At 31.0% G+C, this 16,919-nt stretch overlaps 1 protein-coding gene across 1 annotated transcript in view; it reads left to right on the top strand.

The window, feature by feature from the left end:
• The first annotated feature begins 4,568 nt into the window (after positions 1-4,568).
• Positions 4,569-16,919, top strand: part of LOC124354061 — a 306,617-nt gene continuing 294,266 nt past the window's right edge. Inside the window, exon 1 of the mRNA XM_046804237.1 lies at positions 4,569-4,684. The gene's annotated coding sequence lies outside the window, so the exon portion shown is untranslated. The remainder of the gene's footprint in view (positions 4,685-16,919) is intronic.

Below are 16,919 nucleotides of genomic sequence, written 5' to 3'. Positions count from 1 at the left end.
AAATTACCCTGAAATGTGGATAAATCATGTGGTTCTCCACCAAGACAACGCTCCAGCTCATTCTGCGTTATCTGTGATTAGGTTCCTAGCCAAGTACAGCGTCCCAGTGTTCTACTTGTTCCCTAACGTGAAATCTGCATTAAAAGAGACAAGATTTGAGTCTGTGGAAGCTTTAGTAGGGAAAACGGCACGTTTCCTGAAAGGAGCTGACAAGAAGATGACTTCCAACACTGTTTCCAACAATGGAAAATTCGCATGGAAAGTTTTAGGGATAGAGAATGAGTGTATATTGAAGGTGACAATAAGTAATTAAGTATAAAATAAAAATAAAAATTTTACAACGTCGGGCTCATTATTTAATAGACACACCTCATACATTAGTCAGGCAGCATTAATAGTTTATTTGTTTCTGATAACAAAAATTAACATGACTATTATAGATGTGGCTGGTACTCATCTGAGAGACGAGATTCTGAAATAAATTCCACATTCCGAGGCTACCAGATCCTGCAGACGGGGATTGTGGACGATAACTCCTATATTCAAAATGTAGCCCAATATACACTAATCAGAACATGTTAAAATTAGATAAAAATTGGGAAAACATACTTTATTTTATACAGTGTTCATGAATTACTAATATAAAATTAGTTATTAAAAAAAGTAATAATTATTAAGTTTTATGATGAATCTTTGAACTGGAGGTTCAACGTGGGAAAGCGCTTATTATGTACCAACGTACAAAAGAGTTAGACCAATACCGATTTTAAAGAAAGTCTTAAAAATATAATATACATCATAATATTTGAAAGCAAAGTTTGTTCTTTTTCAAAAAAGTAATATTAGGACGTAAAGAAATTTATTGTAAAGATCCAATTAACTTTTTTTACTACTCAAGATTTTCTTACATTTGTTTAACTACGACATGTTACGTATATTATCATATAATTACAACTCATTTTATTGAGAAGTTACAAAAATAATTACTTATTATAGTGGTCTAAGCGGTAAAACCGCTATATTTTACCACTAACTATTTTAATTTCTTTGAAACTGGAATTCTTGTCGTGGCCCTGTACTCAAGTTATCTTACGATATAGTATTTTGAGGAAGGTTTATTATGTATTGGATAGGGTTCCAACCCCTCTAATGATGTGGAGTGTTATAAATGTGTTGTGCTCACACTTTGGTAGCCAAGGGATGGAGTTTGACAGTGGAAGCTACTTTACAGGAGCCTTTCAATATACCAATAACAAAAACCTCATGATTCTGTCTGCAGGGAAATCTGATACTTTTAATTACAATTTGTTATTGGGCCTATTAATAATGACACTTGATATGAATAAGCCTATATTAGCTTGTTATATCAATATATTGTATTGCTATTCCATTCATATTCACCTTAATATGTCTCTCAAGTTTATAATTGATAATAGTACAGTTTTATTTAGCATAGCGAAGTACTTATTGTTTTTACATGTTTGACATTGTTTGTACAGCAATTAATGTTAAACCTCTTGTTTCGAGTTTTGGTAAAAATGTACTGTATATGCATGTCTTTATACATGTTTCCAAAGAACTCAAAACATGGTTTATGAACATAAGATCATGAACGCATAAAATAAGTAAATTATTGCATTAGCGTAACTAAAATTTCAGCAGGTGATTGTGAAAATTTAGAAGGATGATTATGTGAATTTTTCTCATTTTCAAGTTAAGTGGCTCTCATACATTTACTCTTATTTCTAGTACGTAAGTAATTCCATCAGTCTCCATGTAGTCTATCCTGTAGTCGTGAGCGCCTTTAATGGGATATTTTAAGCATATTTTGTTCATTTGCAGGAAATTACCTAGTGTATTAAAGGTTTAGTTTAATGTTGTAACTTGAAGAAATATTAAAATGAACTCAAGTGAGAGGCTACTGCAGGTTTTTCGCAAGAAATATTTTTATGTTATAATAGTTTTGCATAAGACTTAAGTTTTAAATTAATTTGATAAGAGCATCTTTAACATATTTTATGGGTAAATTATGTTGGATTTTAGTTTTAGTTTATGTTTTCCAAAACTTTTTAAGTTCAACTCTGAAGACGATGACACCAAAGTTTATTTGATGGTATTGTACTAACTAGTAAAACAACATGAAACTTAATATTAACTATACTGCAAACATATTATTTTTATCTATTTATCTGTGAAAACTATTTATAATTCATTTGAGTTTTGACTAAACAAAAACACTATAAATAATTTATATAGTTATAGTATTTTTAAACAGTCATTTGATGAAAATTTATGTGGGATGTTGTTTAATAAAATATATTGTTTTTACTGCACTAATTAAAAAAAGATTTATCCCCTTGCCGAAATAAAAATATAGTACTTCATGAAATATTATTATTATTGGTGTTGAGTACTTCCATTTAATCATTCAGTAGTCAACATTATTTCATCTTTATCAGATTGAATTTGGAAGGTTAATGGTAATATTCCATACCCTTCTTAAGTTTCTTCTTATTTTGCTGCTTTATACAGTATATTTTCATTTACAAGTATTATTTATTTAACCCTAGTGTTACTTTCTGTAAACTTAATAGAAAACTTGTATACTCGATAAATCCCCAATTAAAATTATTACTATTTATTCAATCGAGCCTATATTTTTCAAATAGTACAACGTAAATGTAATGTAATATACATCTCTACGGATGAGCTCATGTATACAGACAGGTTAGCCAACTTCGGGCGGTTGAATTTCCCTCGACGGTGATTAGGAAAGTACCTAATGTGAAATTGGCCTCTTGTTATTTATAAAAAAAAGTTTGTTGAAAAGTCATTTTTGAATAGGTTTTTAAGGACATGTATTTGAATTAGTAATTCAATCGGGATAAGGTGACGATATTCTTGTTCTATTAGAGGGATAGGAGCAAATATTTTAGTAACTCATGGTTGTGTCTTAACATTACATACTAGGTGTGAGTTGTGTAGGTGCTTGACATGTGTCTTAATAAAGTTTTTTAACATAATACCGTGATGCACTTTATTAACGGATAACATATTTTGAACCATTTCAATAGTCTAATTAATAACATATGTTTATTATTGATTTAAATAATTAAAAAAGCTGTTTTGGCACTAACTTTTACAAAAATGAGAGATTTAACTTTGTTACTTTGTTAAATTAATACAATCATGTTATAATAATCAAATTCTGTCAATATTTTAGTTGAGTTAGATGAAAGTTACCGAACTCGATGTATACAAATAAACGTCACATTTAACGTTTAAAATATTTCAACTTACCAAGGTAGCAAAGAATTAGTAAATCAATAAATTAAAAACTACACTTTTTCTTCGATCGTGGTTACTTATTTTTATCAAAGTCTTTTTTCTCATTGACTAATGGAAAAATTTGTAGTAAAATTGGAAACTATTAAAAATTGTAGAACTATTAATACGGCTACTGTAAACACAAATGGTACATTGTTTTCAAACAGTTCCATGGTTAAACATAGCCCTACTGGCTATTATGTTACTGAAGTGAATTTCTATGATGTGCTCACCCAACATGACTGTAAAATTGTATACTTTTTGACTCTGTGATTTATGATACAAAATGTCAGCCAGTCAGTAATGCTCGACATTTATAATAAAACAATATTTGGTATCTTCTTACGGCGGTAAGTGGGGAAAGTAATCCGCACTCTTAGGTCTCAGAATAACACTCAACGTGGAACTGGCCTCTTGTTATTTATAACAAATTTCCTTCGAAAAACATTCTTGCATAGGCATTAAGGGAAATATATCGTGGAACAATAATTAAACCAGTATAAGGTGGCAATTATCTTGCTCTTCCAGTGGGATCCGAAAAAAATCTTAGCAACTTACAGTGTTAATGTAATACATTTTTGTACTAATTGTAATAGAACACCTTGTTTATAACTCTAACGAAAAGCATATTAGCTATAGTGAAATTGTTCTGTCGAACACAGCATTCACAACGATGGAAGGCACTATAATACAAGTGGTTTAAGTTGTAGTTATTTTGACAAACAGAATTATGAGTGCTCTTATATAAGTTGAAACTATCATAACAGAATTGGCATGCTTGGTCATAAAATCGAAAAACAAAATTCTACAAATCTTAGAGTCTCTCCTTCATAGCTAATGCAGCATTCATTTATTAGATTATAAAGGCAATTGTATAAATTCTTCTTCTTCTACTTAGTAGATAAACGTGAAATTAAAGCTGCTAAGGTAAGTTTTTACTGCGGGCTGCTAATGGAAATACGGGTTGCTGGAGTTTTTTTAACAAAATATATTCTACCTCTTGGGGTGTAAATTCGCAATAAAACAGCCCGGGGTTGCATGCTGACCACGCCGAGCAAAGCACGAGCATCGATACCAGTAGCGTTGGCGTGAGGGGTGAAATTTTCAACAATCCGGGAATAATTCACGCAACCCCAAGTTGATTGTTGGGAGTAGGAGAGACAGGGGAGTGTTACGAGCGGGTGGGAAGGGGCGCGCATGCGCAGCACAGCTCGATACCGATCAGACCGCAGTGCAACGCGCGACATCGAACGGAACGGTCGGGTAACAAATCGCTCGTTCGTGACCGATTACGTACGTGCGTGTATTTACGCGTGTGAGTGATAGTGCACATAGATTGGATTGACATCTTGCTTACGTAAGTTTAATTTTGAGATCGTACAAAATGTTTCTCAAGTGACTGTTTCTTTTTTACAGGAATAAACTGACATAATTTAGAAGCAGTAATGTTGTTACAGAAATCATGTTTATGAGTATATTTATATTATCATTTTAAATTATATCAAAATGTAACTGTTATAGTTATAGATTTAATATCTTTCTATGTACGTCATATGTAATTAAAAAACCTTTACAATGGTTTTTATAAAAATATTAGTATTTAAGAATGTCCTATGGGCTGATATATTGACTTTCGTTAATGTCATTTTAGTAGACTTATAAATTCCAAATAAAAAAGAAAATATAAAATTCAAGTAGTTGAAACTGAGCGCATTGTAGTTGTGGCCTGTTCGTTGTAATATGTTAATAGCTGATAGTATTGTTAATTTCATGTATTCCACTTTGTAAAGATTTTTGAAAAGAAACTGTCAAATTTCTAATTGTTAACCAATCTAATATCTATTATGCATCTCAATTCAATATTTGAAAAGGTAATTAGTAACTTTCCTATTATGGTCTAGTCATATTTAACATGTCTTAAAATTATAATTATGGACAGTGCAGTAAGCGAAACTAAAATATAAATTTTAGTCTCTCCTTCATAACTAATTATGAATGATAATCTTTTATTACAGCGTGTTAGTTTTATTGCTGGTTTTATAATTTCGGGGGAAATTTAAACACAAACCCATTAAATACTCATATACAAATATTACTATAGTGTATGGTTCTGAGAGGAAATATAAAAAGCATTTTTTAGCGTTACTAAAATATGTGTTATATCATCGTGGTTATTATTGCGGTTTAAAAAAGATTTAGCTCCTGTTCTAATTGTATTTGTTGTAATATAAATTTAGAAGAAAACATAAATAAGTTCTTAAATTAAGTTTAATTATAATCCTATGATTTGTTTAATAATCTCTTGAATAGTAATCAGTTTATAGAACTAATGGTTGTGAATTATCAAAAGGCAAATCACTTAATGTACTTTTGAAAAAGAATTAAAGTAATTTGATTACTTTAAAATATTTAACATGCTATAATGCGTACATAAATATTAGATATAAAATAATTTTACTTGTGTACACGTAAGTTATACATCAATGTCAGTAAAATGAGATCACCGATCATTAATTACCAACATGATCTTGCTGTCCGCTTCTTTCTTGTTGATGCTAATCGCTAAGTACTGCGTATTTTGTAATATTTAATAAATAATTTTAATCTTCATGAAAATTATTTGAACACTTCTGTACAGCCCAAAAAGCAGCTATTTGAGAGATATTTCCTTACTTTATTATTACTTTAAAGCTAAATTTTTACTGCAAAATATACACAGTGCAACTTTCGCCATATTCCTCTGCGGTGTGTTGAGGCTGACTGAGACAAATAACGAAAATTGGTTTATTACCAGCATATTAACAGTGAAAAATCAACGAATGAAAAATAGGGTTTACATAAAACTGAATAAATGACAGTATACTACGGAACCTGCATGGAAAAAGTGTGAAATAAAACATTAATTTATCATTACGACACTGTAGTACGTATTTCTGTTTGATCTTCTTACTTTCTTAAAGATATGGTGTATGGTGTAATTTTGTTATTTAAATCTATCAATATGGTAATGTAACACTTTATTTTTTGTTCAGTTTCTTTATGTTTATTGTTTATTGATGTAGTTGGTATTTTAAAAAGTCTTTTTTTTACTTGCATGATGACATTATTATAGGCTACGTTCTATTTGCTACACTACTAAAATATAATGCACACTAGATATCATGAGTAATATGGCCACTAACGTATATAACAATGCATATATTAAGTACGTGAAATCTAACTTGGAAAACGATTTCGTTACTAAATTCTAGCCCAAATGTACATTTCAAGCACCATATTCAAGTAATAAGCTCTTCTAATTAAGGTTTATTCCGAAGTGCGCCTGTATTAGGATGGCAACAGTACGCTGTTGGCGAAGAGATAAAGCAGATGCTTATATCAGTTAGACCCTAGTATCGAAACATGTTAATATTCAAACGAATACATTAATATGACATTAGATGCATTTCTGTATACACAAAATAATTACTATTATTTCGTGGAGGGCTGACACATTGGGTGGTTTGTGAAGGGTAAAATTCCCACCATAAAATAGGGCCTCAAGAATCATTCTTCGAAAAATTGTTGAGCTTTAAGACTTCATAAATGTGTTCTACCTTAAACAATTACTGGGTGCAATTTTAATGTTTGTATTTCAAAATTTCGGGAAACAGGGTTTGAGTCCCCTTTTTTGTAAACGCTCATGTGTTACCTTCAAATTAGATATACATTAAAATTTGTATCCTAATACTATAGTATTGACTATTTAAGGTAGGCGATGACTATTCACATATAAAGTTTACAGCACTAATATCATGATATAGTTATTCACATGTGTGATATGTGGATAGTAAAATAGCCTTTATTCGTTCTTTTTAGCATCTGACCTATCACAAAGATTGGTAGTATCTTAATCCATAATAAAGACTTTTATTAGGCTTACACATTTGTAGCTTATTAATACTACTGTTGATATGACTTTTGAATGCAACTTATACCTATTGTATTACATACAACTTTTTCTTTCCTACAGACGCTTCTTCTACAACGCATAATATTACTGGCACTTAGCGGAAGCCTGGAATTGAAGGTCGGGCCCTGTTTCAAATATTATTTGTTAAATTAGGTGGCGACTTTAAAACTTGCATGGTATTTATGTTATATATTCCCTCGCCTAGCTGTAAACAAATCAATAATGAGTGAAACTTTAAATTTACTCTATGATTATGGAAAGTGTCGTAAATAAAAATGGAAATCCCAACCTTACGTCATTAAGCTGTAGCAAACTAATAAAACTACTTATATCTACTCATAATTCGTAAGATTTGTTGTTCATAGACTTAATTGAAAGTAAAAGATTAAGAGTTATGAGGTTTTAGAGAAAAGTTACTGTTAATGTTATTTTAAGAAATATATGTGTTAATCAATCAACACTGGTAGGCCATGTACTGACATATCTTAAATTTTATTACGTTTCTGCCTTTTATCTCGATATTTATGATATGTTCAGCGATGCAATCGATTAAAAGTTCTCTATAATTTACTACACCCACTCCAATTTCAGAAAAGTATACCATGGAAATATGCTCGGATTTGTAGAACAATGAATTGGCTTATTGGTAATTGAAAAAGATTGAGATCTCCGATTTCAAGATTTCGTTCCCAACTGTAAATTTAAATACTAGTGATATCGCTAGTGATATATGGCCCATACGAGTTTATTCCCAGGGTTCACTAAATTTTCATTCCACTATTTTTCTTTATCTTATTATAAGAGTATTTTTAATTTTATAAATTTGGTGAAACGTTGTATAATATTTAGTTTATTGTATTTTTGGGAATAAAGCTATACATTCATTAAAATTGTTATATGATGAAAATATTATATGAAAAAATATGATGAAAACACATTATTGTATGTTCTCACCAGGAGACGATCGTGGACTTTAGGTCTCCAACACACTGGCTCATAATGTTAGACATTCAACAAGGAAGTAATCCCTGAGACCGGAATATATTCATTGTCTTTAATTTCTATCGCAGGTCTTTTGGTTGACCACTCTGTGCCTGCCGTACAGTGAGGAAATGAGCGAGAAGTTGTGGGTAACATCTAGTATTGCAGGTGTCTAGAATAAATATCAGCGACTTTGTTTTTTAAATACTGACTGTTATTGAAAAGGTACGCTTACAACTTACTCCGAATATTGGTTGAAAAACTCGCTAACGAAGGAGCGGCGCTAAGAAACTTTATTAATACCCAACATCACCGTAAAGGGATAAGCCAATGTTCAATCACAGCCTTTCAGCCTTCTTGGCTTGCTCGAAACTTGCCTGCGTGAACTTTGTTTCCGAGTTTCCCCTGAAGTTTTAAGAGTGAACTCACTGGCAGTAATACACCGCCTACTCTCAGTGGCTTCGGTGTAGTTACAGTCGTATCAATCATCTGACACAGGTCATGTGTGATTCAGCTCAAAAGTTGTCATATAGTTTGACTTGGGAAAATATGCCATGATCGTGATTTACTTATTCTCATTAGATAAGAACCTATTTGTAAACATGGTTTGTATACAGTTCTTACCTATTACTTTTAATTACCTATTAACTCATGTTTCCTACTCTTTCTTGGATACATGAATTTGGTCAGATTTAATATAAGCCCAGCTGTGTCTAGGGTTACCTATAGATTATTTTGAAGACTGTTACATTATCTCGTACATCACATTTTAAGATGTTTTAAATAATTAGGCAAGTAAGCGTGGTAACTTTGTTATTAATAATTGAGACATATCATAAGATAAATTCTTAATTTTTCTGGAAACCCCACACGTATTTTTGGAGTATCGATTGGTAATTAAACAAACAAAAACCTAGGTTTTAGGAAATGTTTTCAAAACTTCGTAAATTACTGAATGTTAAATACCAATAATCCAAACAGTAAGTCAGTTGTATTAACAGCCATTCTGAGGTTAATCACATACAACAAATTAACTGATCAGTTTTACGCTCTTAAATTTTGCCGTTGAATTACGGGATTTATCACATTTACAAAATATACATTAATATGCACTGAAAGAGATTATGTTTTCGTTGGGTTACCAATAAAAATCATAACCAAACTAAACCATAATCATTAGTTCAGGGAATTGATATAAAATCACCCTGCAGTAAAGTTTTAATGAGCTAGATAATGTCTTATCAGTTGTATAAATAATACATTTTCCGTCCAAGAAGTTAATTTACCTAGAGTTTGATTCTTAATTTACGTTTTTAGATCTCCTCTCGCCGGCCAATAACAATTATAAATATGAAAATACACTTTAAAGTTATATTTACTTATAAATCGGTTGACTGATACAGCTTTGAAAGCAGTTAGAAAATATTATTATAAAATATTTGTAATGAAAGCCGCATTTATTTTATAGGATAGTTGGATTTTAATATTTTTATCTTCACGTTGAGTTGCAACGCGATAGATCTCGGTATTTATAGCGTTCAAGTTATCCCCCAACGCCCGAATGGAGAAGCTAGAATTGAAACTCAATAAAACCTCTGTTTTATGTTACTACTCTCAAAGGAAGTTTAAAAATAATATAGGCCTACCATTAAAAATTAAGTGGGGAATTAATTTATTTCCACTCAGTATAATACATGTTCTGCACTTTTGTTTCTATTCCGAGCTGAAATATCATAAACCCACATTTAATATTATTTAAACGAAAATGTCACGACATTTATACTTTGTGGTATCATAAATGTCTGTAACAAACTCAAACCAAGACGGTTTAAAATGGTACGTTGAGCAAAGACAGATGGAGAGATGGAGAACTAAGTGAATCGTCGCCAACTGTATAAACATAATTAGGCAAAGACAAACAAGGATTGGATAACGCGGCACTCATACCTTCACAGCTGACTGGAGGCAGTGGTCCCAACCTCGAACATGGCAAACATCTAATGTCTCTACTTCTTTATACCATACAGATCTCAAATAAAAAGCGCAATAAGCATAATTACGTGTGATTTAAACAATATTAAAACAAATTAATATTTAGCGTACTGTAAAAAAAACCATACCGTATTGTTGATATTGCTCAAAGAAAGTTGATATTGAAGAAGTGTTATGATCCATATACTCTAAAGAACACATTTAAAGAAATTTTTCTACAAAATATAAAATAAATAATTAAATTATATGAGAAAATTTAACATTTTTTAAATTACTTATTTGTGTAATAATTTATGTATCATATACTTAAACTAACTTAACGCCTTCATAAGGCACATATTAGTGTATTACTTATTATGGTATATAAATCTGTAAAATATTGTTGATTTATTGTATGATTAATGAAATACTTTAATTGTAATATTTAACATAAAACGGATCTTTGATATCAGCGAAACAAGATCCTTTAGCCAATCTGAAGGATCTTTCAAAAGCTACAGATTCATTAACGCACTAAAGGTATAAAAGAACCGATATTAAGAGATAAACCCAATATTGCCAATCTTAAAAAAACCCTCTCTTTACGTATAATTTCTTTTTGAATGTTTTATATTTTTTGAGTTCCACTAAATAAATTACTTATGGATTGTACGTATATATTAGTATATTTTCCATAAAAGCTTGTTGCTCGTATAAGCAAGTACGCAGTCCCCTCCATCTTGGAGTTTAATCGTCATATAGTTGTTATGAAATTCAATACAATTCATATTTGCATATTCTGTTTGAATGGGTACAAATTAGTATTGCAAATCCACTCTTGGTTCACATGAGACTGTAGTTATGTGACTTGTAATATAAACAGGTTTACGTTTGAATTCATAGAAACATTGTATTATATACGAGAAAATATCTTGCGGCAAATATTTTTATATTGTGACGTCTAGGATATGGCAACGTGCCGTATCGTGTTTTCAAAACGTAGATCATTTTCAGAATTTTTAGAATAATACATTTTATTCCATTTAATATTTTGTGCTAAACAATTCAATATTTTAAAAATACTTGGCCTATATGATTATATAGATTTGAATATATTTCTAAATTTAGAATTATATATATATATATATATATATATATATATATATATATATCATATATCCAGCTTTAACTGGATACCTCTTTCAGGGATGTTTGAAAATATTTTAATGATTCGTTAATATTGGGTACATTTTTATTAATTTACTACAGCAATCCCGCATTTAATAGAGGATTTAAAATATAAATTTGTTACCATAGACTGTACACATATAGCGTAAAACGCGGTTTTTGAAATATTGCACAATTTTACGATCTTGTTACTAAAACGCTAATTTTTCAAACATTACACGAATAGACATGCACTTTCAGATATTTAAACACAATGTCTTTAATCCGTTATTGAATACAACATTCAAGAATGTTTTAAATGTTTTTGTTTTAAAAATATAGGAATATTTATAAAGTTTTTAGTTCTGTGGTTTGTGCTGGGAGTTCTATAACAAATGTTGTTTTACTTCAAAATTCTACTTACCTTTTCTGATTCACGGAGAAGATGTAATAAATTTGTTATTAGATTCATATAGTTTAGTTGGTTTAAAGATATTTATATTTTGTCGTCCAAAATACTAGAAATGTATAAAATATTTGAGCCATCATAAAAATATTTGACATCCATGCCTTATTCAGGACCATTCTCAACATCGAAACTAAAAAATAAATTTCTTTCACTATTATAAAATTCATAAACTTCTTTTAGACAAACTACGTATGAAGAATTAGATATAAAGCCTAAATATAACACATTTTCATGGTTTAAAATATTGTTTGATATTTTTGAAACATACTCATTTATAAAATTTACGCATTCTACATTTGATAAAGTTTAGTATCTTTCGAGTTTAGTTCAAAAAACTATACGCGCTATTGATTTTCTAAGAGAAATCACTAGTACATTTTTGTTTTACACGTTATACGTCTGGGAAATGTGCCATTATTAGTGCTCTCTCTACCTGTATGTTACACCGAGAACTGATCGACCTAGAATGATGTAATAATTCAATAGTGATGCGTGGCTCTGTGCTGCAGGATTGCCGATACTAGTGATGATACGCGCTCACACAGTAAAATACATCCAGACCCCCGTTCTGATGTTGATCACAGAAGAATAACTGACAATCATTGCATTGTTTCATGATATCTTATTAGACATTTTGGGGAATTTAATACAAGATTTATCCACATCTAAGGGATTTTAGTTATTGCAATTGAATTTTATTTTAAATAAATTTTAGAAATATTTACTATAAACTCAGTAGCCCTGTGCAAATTTTAAATTACTCTAAAAATGATTTACTATATCTACATAAGTTTTGGAGGAAACTATGAAGCCTGCGTCAGCAAGTAATGATATAGTCTGCTAGCATGCTAGGCTTATTCTATAGTATATGAACATAGCCAAATTTAGTTTTTTTCTTACATGTACTTACGTTATGAATTAACTTTGAACAAAAGTTACTATAGCATTTAAATGGAAATTATAGTATGAATTGGGACGAGTGGAATGTTAGTTTATTTTGTTATATTTGGGAATTTCATGAAGGTTTTGGAATGATAGGTTTGATAGATATACTCCTATTGATAAGTTATTGTAATGTTAGTATTAAAATATTAAACTGGTTGCCAATTTATACGAGAAATGATATTTTATTCTATCTTTAGAAAAAAGAATTACAATACTGTAAATGAATAATGCGTGAGTGTGGTACACACAAAGATTGACGAATAGAAAATCGGACCACGGGATATCTTGTCTTGTTTTAACTGAAATGCAATACCACGAAGTTTGTAAAGACAGATTGGAAATACCTTGTTTAATTTAAAAGCGTTGATACCTTCCAGCAGATCAGTTGAGATTTCCCAGGCGTCACTTTGCGTCAATCTAATGCTGACGTCACTTTGCGTCACGAAACTGGGAATAGACGTTGTGACGCAAATATTGGAAGCTTTGTATATCACACAGGCCGCCTCACTATGTTTGTTTGTTTGTAACAAACACCAGCGCCAAAGTGGCTTTGCTGAGTCTCTCTTTATTCGTGAACAAATCTATTCGTGCTTTCTTCTACGGAAATAAGTGCGCTTAGGTATCGTAGTACGTAACGCATATCGTATGTTACGTTATAACAACGCTAGACAATCCAATAAGTATATAATTTTTAAGGTAGTTCTTGTGAAAAATAAATATAACCTTTACAGTACCTTAAGGTTACGGATAATTGACGCCATTGCGTGAAGAAATGTTTTGCGAAAATTGGTCGAAAATGGGTCAATCTGGAGTTATTAGTAGTTGACTGCATAATTAAATTTATGTAAGAGTGCGATAAATCTTGTCGAAAGTTATAATCATAACCACAATTGAAAGGTTGGTTTTACAAACCAAGTTCACCGTACACTACAAGCACTCTATCTTTAGCTCTCAGGCGCCATTAATGTCACGCGGAAGATTATAAACGGAAAACCTGTGGGATAAAAATAACCGAGGATCTTTCAGTGCGGGAATGGTGGCAGCAGTTCAACTCTCAAATTTGCTCCACATTTCTCTCACAATCACATGGCAATGTTTGACGTCAGCGAAGTTACAGCTGAAACTAAAAACATCTAGACAGTAATAAAAATTACTATTTTGGTTTTCCTTACACAACATGTTACATAAAATAAATGGCTAGTAATTATTTAATTTTATAGTTTCTTATTAAGATGACACATTTTTGGAATCATTCTTCTACAGCTTTTATAGCACGTTTTACAGCTTTACGTACGTGCATGGGCATTTTAATAATTTGTAGTTATATCTGATGTATAGCGAAAATGTTTCATCCGTTCTCTCATAACTCTATGGTGTACAGTAGGTTACATTGGGAAAATGTTGTACATGGGTCGATAATGTTAAAGTTATCCTGTATATCGCTTTGAATAAAAAACATAATTTTCTTCCTTCACTTGTTCTGATCCAGGGTCTATGTAATAACGCTTAAATGTGTAATACAGGATAAACGTTTAAACAAACTATATGCGTGTGATGTTTAATTGTAAATTTATAGAAAATGCGAAGAATAGCATGTAATAAGATCGAATATTGTACTAAAATGACTATAGCTGTTTAAATTAAATTTACCTCACGCCGCAGTTCTTAATTGGTATTGAAAATTTGATTACTTTAAAGTCATGTAAACAGTTTTTTGGTTAGAGTAATCTTTTAAATTTTCTAGCCAAAACATATATAAACAACAACTGTTTATAACTACATGATATATTATAGGTACTTAAAGTAGGACATTTGTGCAATTTTGTAAAGAGGCACAAATAAAAGTAATTGAACAAATATAAATCTTAATTTATTTACAAAATCTAGGGAGTGAAACGTTTATAAATAAATAAAATCTGAGAAAAATACATATTTTTTAATATTTTTAAGATCATACACGTCACTCTCTCCAGTCATACTCTATAATTCTCACACTGCGCATAATCCATATCCTTGTCATGAGTTCTCAATAATAAATCTTTTAGAATGGTCAAAGCAGTTTAGTTTTGCTTTTCTTGCCGTTGGAAAAGTTATCTTAAAAAATTATGCCTGAACAAATTGTAAAAATAAAAAAAAAACATTATATACAAAATAAGTTATTTAAAACATTCCTGTTTAAGAGTATTTCATACTATTTGGTACTCACATTCCTACAGGATCCACAATTGCCAGAATCTATCATATTTCGTTTTCAGTAACGTGAGTTTCACACTTACTGTTTCAGCAACGTGTAAAATTACTGTTCTATTTAAATATTTACCCTTGGAAAAAATTTAAAAGGTGTTACATCATCTCGGTGAAATCAGATAAGAATAATCTCTCCAGTGTGGGGAAGTCAGTCAATCTGGACCATCAGGATGAGAGGTTCCAAAGTTCTTCAACTTTCACTGGTACATAAATCAATCGAACTTTTCTTTGACACGTTTCACTCTGTTATCGAACAATCCTTATATTAGCTAGTCTCTCAGATTCTTCGTAACATGTTTAAATCATTACTGAATAACCAACCCGATTTTAAAGTTCGAGGTGTACATTTAAAGGTGTATAAATATTTTGAGTACCAGTAACATGCTGTAATACTTTAAAATATATCATAATATTCTGGTTTTTACTAATGCCCCGACAAATTTCGTTTAGTTTTTTAAAGGTTAGTTAATCCTCCTGTAATGTATACTATTTTGACATATATTATAATATTTTTCGCTTATCGCAATCAATAATATTTTCTTCATATATTGAGAAAAATATTATTAAAACCAAATTCCATGAAGGGTATCGAACGGCAAATCGATGTGTTGTTAATTTTAGAAAAATACTACTTTTAGATTGTAAGAAAATTTGTAAATACATTATACTTCTTCATGAAAATCATGGCTAGGATTTTCCGAAGCATACGAAGCATAAATACAAATGATATGGTTTTACGTGTTCTAATTCATTTTTGGCCCAATTACCCACACTCTTATTGCAACTGTGCAACAATGGTAAATTGGAATACAACATATTAAATCGCCCAAAAGGTAAATGGCGAGCCTAAATAAATCGTGTACAAAAAATGTTCCCGAACCGTTACCAAAAAATTTATAAATGTGACGCAGCTGTACAAAATTTTCAAAGTCGGTAGCACAACTATGAGTATTCCAGGCTATCGGTAAAATTCAGTGTTATACTCCAGTATCGTGACCACAGATCATGCCTCAAACCTGGACCAGGATCTAATACCGAAAATAATTACATATATGGCGTGTTTTGAATAATCAAATGGACAAACCAGCTACTAATGTTGGCCGTGTAGAACTACGTTATGGAGTATCGTCTTTGCTCAGTCTACGGCGTTTTAAGAAGCTGTTAATCTGGAGCCTACTTTAGGCTTTTAAGACTTTCCCAATTCAGGCGATTATAAATTTAGGACAATTAACTGAACAATCTCCATCATTCATTTTAATGCTTTTTTTATAAACTTCGGTTTTAAAGCAGTTTTTTTATGTTTTATGAAATACTGAGGTATGTGAAGGTTGCAAACATTTTCGATTGACTCAGGGACGTGGAGTGGATGAACAACAAATACACATTACTTTTTCTTGAAGTTCTATGGCGTGGGCTGGGGTTTCAACGGGTAAATTTTAACCTAATGATATAATTTAACACTATAAACTGTGCTGGACCCAACTTCGGAATTATTATACGACGACAATACTTATGCAAAATATTGGGTCCTCTTTCCTGGGCATGCTTCAACACCCTGTTAGTGATATAATAGAAGTTTGTAGGAAGAATTACTAAAACAAATAATTTTTGTACTTCTTGCAGCCCAATTTTGAAAAGATAATAAATTATAAAAACCAATTAAAACGTCCAAGCAGCCTGTGTAACAAATGGTTAGCATGTAGAAATATGTTTCAGGAGACTCAAAAGATATTTTTAAAGATAAGCCAGAAACGACTTAGGAAAAATCACACAGATGGCGTATTTGTATACTTCAACAACTGTTTGAGCCGAGCTGTTCCTTATGTGGGATAAGCGTGACGTTTTGACCCTTGGGGTTTC

Source organism: Homalodisca vitripennis, chromosome 2 (assembly GCF_021130785.1).
Source record: "Homalodisca vitripennis isolate AUS2020 chromosome 2, UT_GWSS_2.1, whole genome shotgun sequence".
In the NCBI taxonomy this organism is placed as follows: Eukaryota; Metazoa; Arthropoda; class Insecta; order Hemiptera; family Cicadellidae; genus Homalodisca; species Homalodisca vitripennis.
This window is presented reverse-complemented; position numbering and strand designations above follow the sequence as displayed.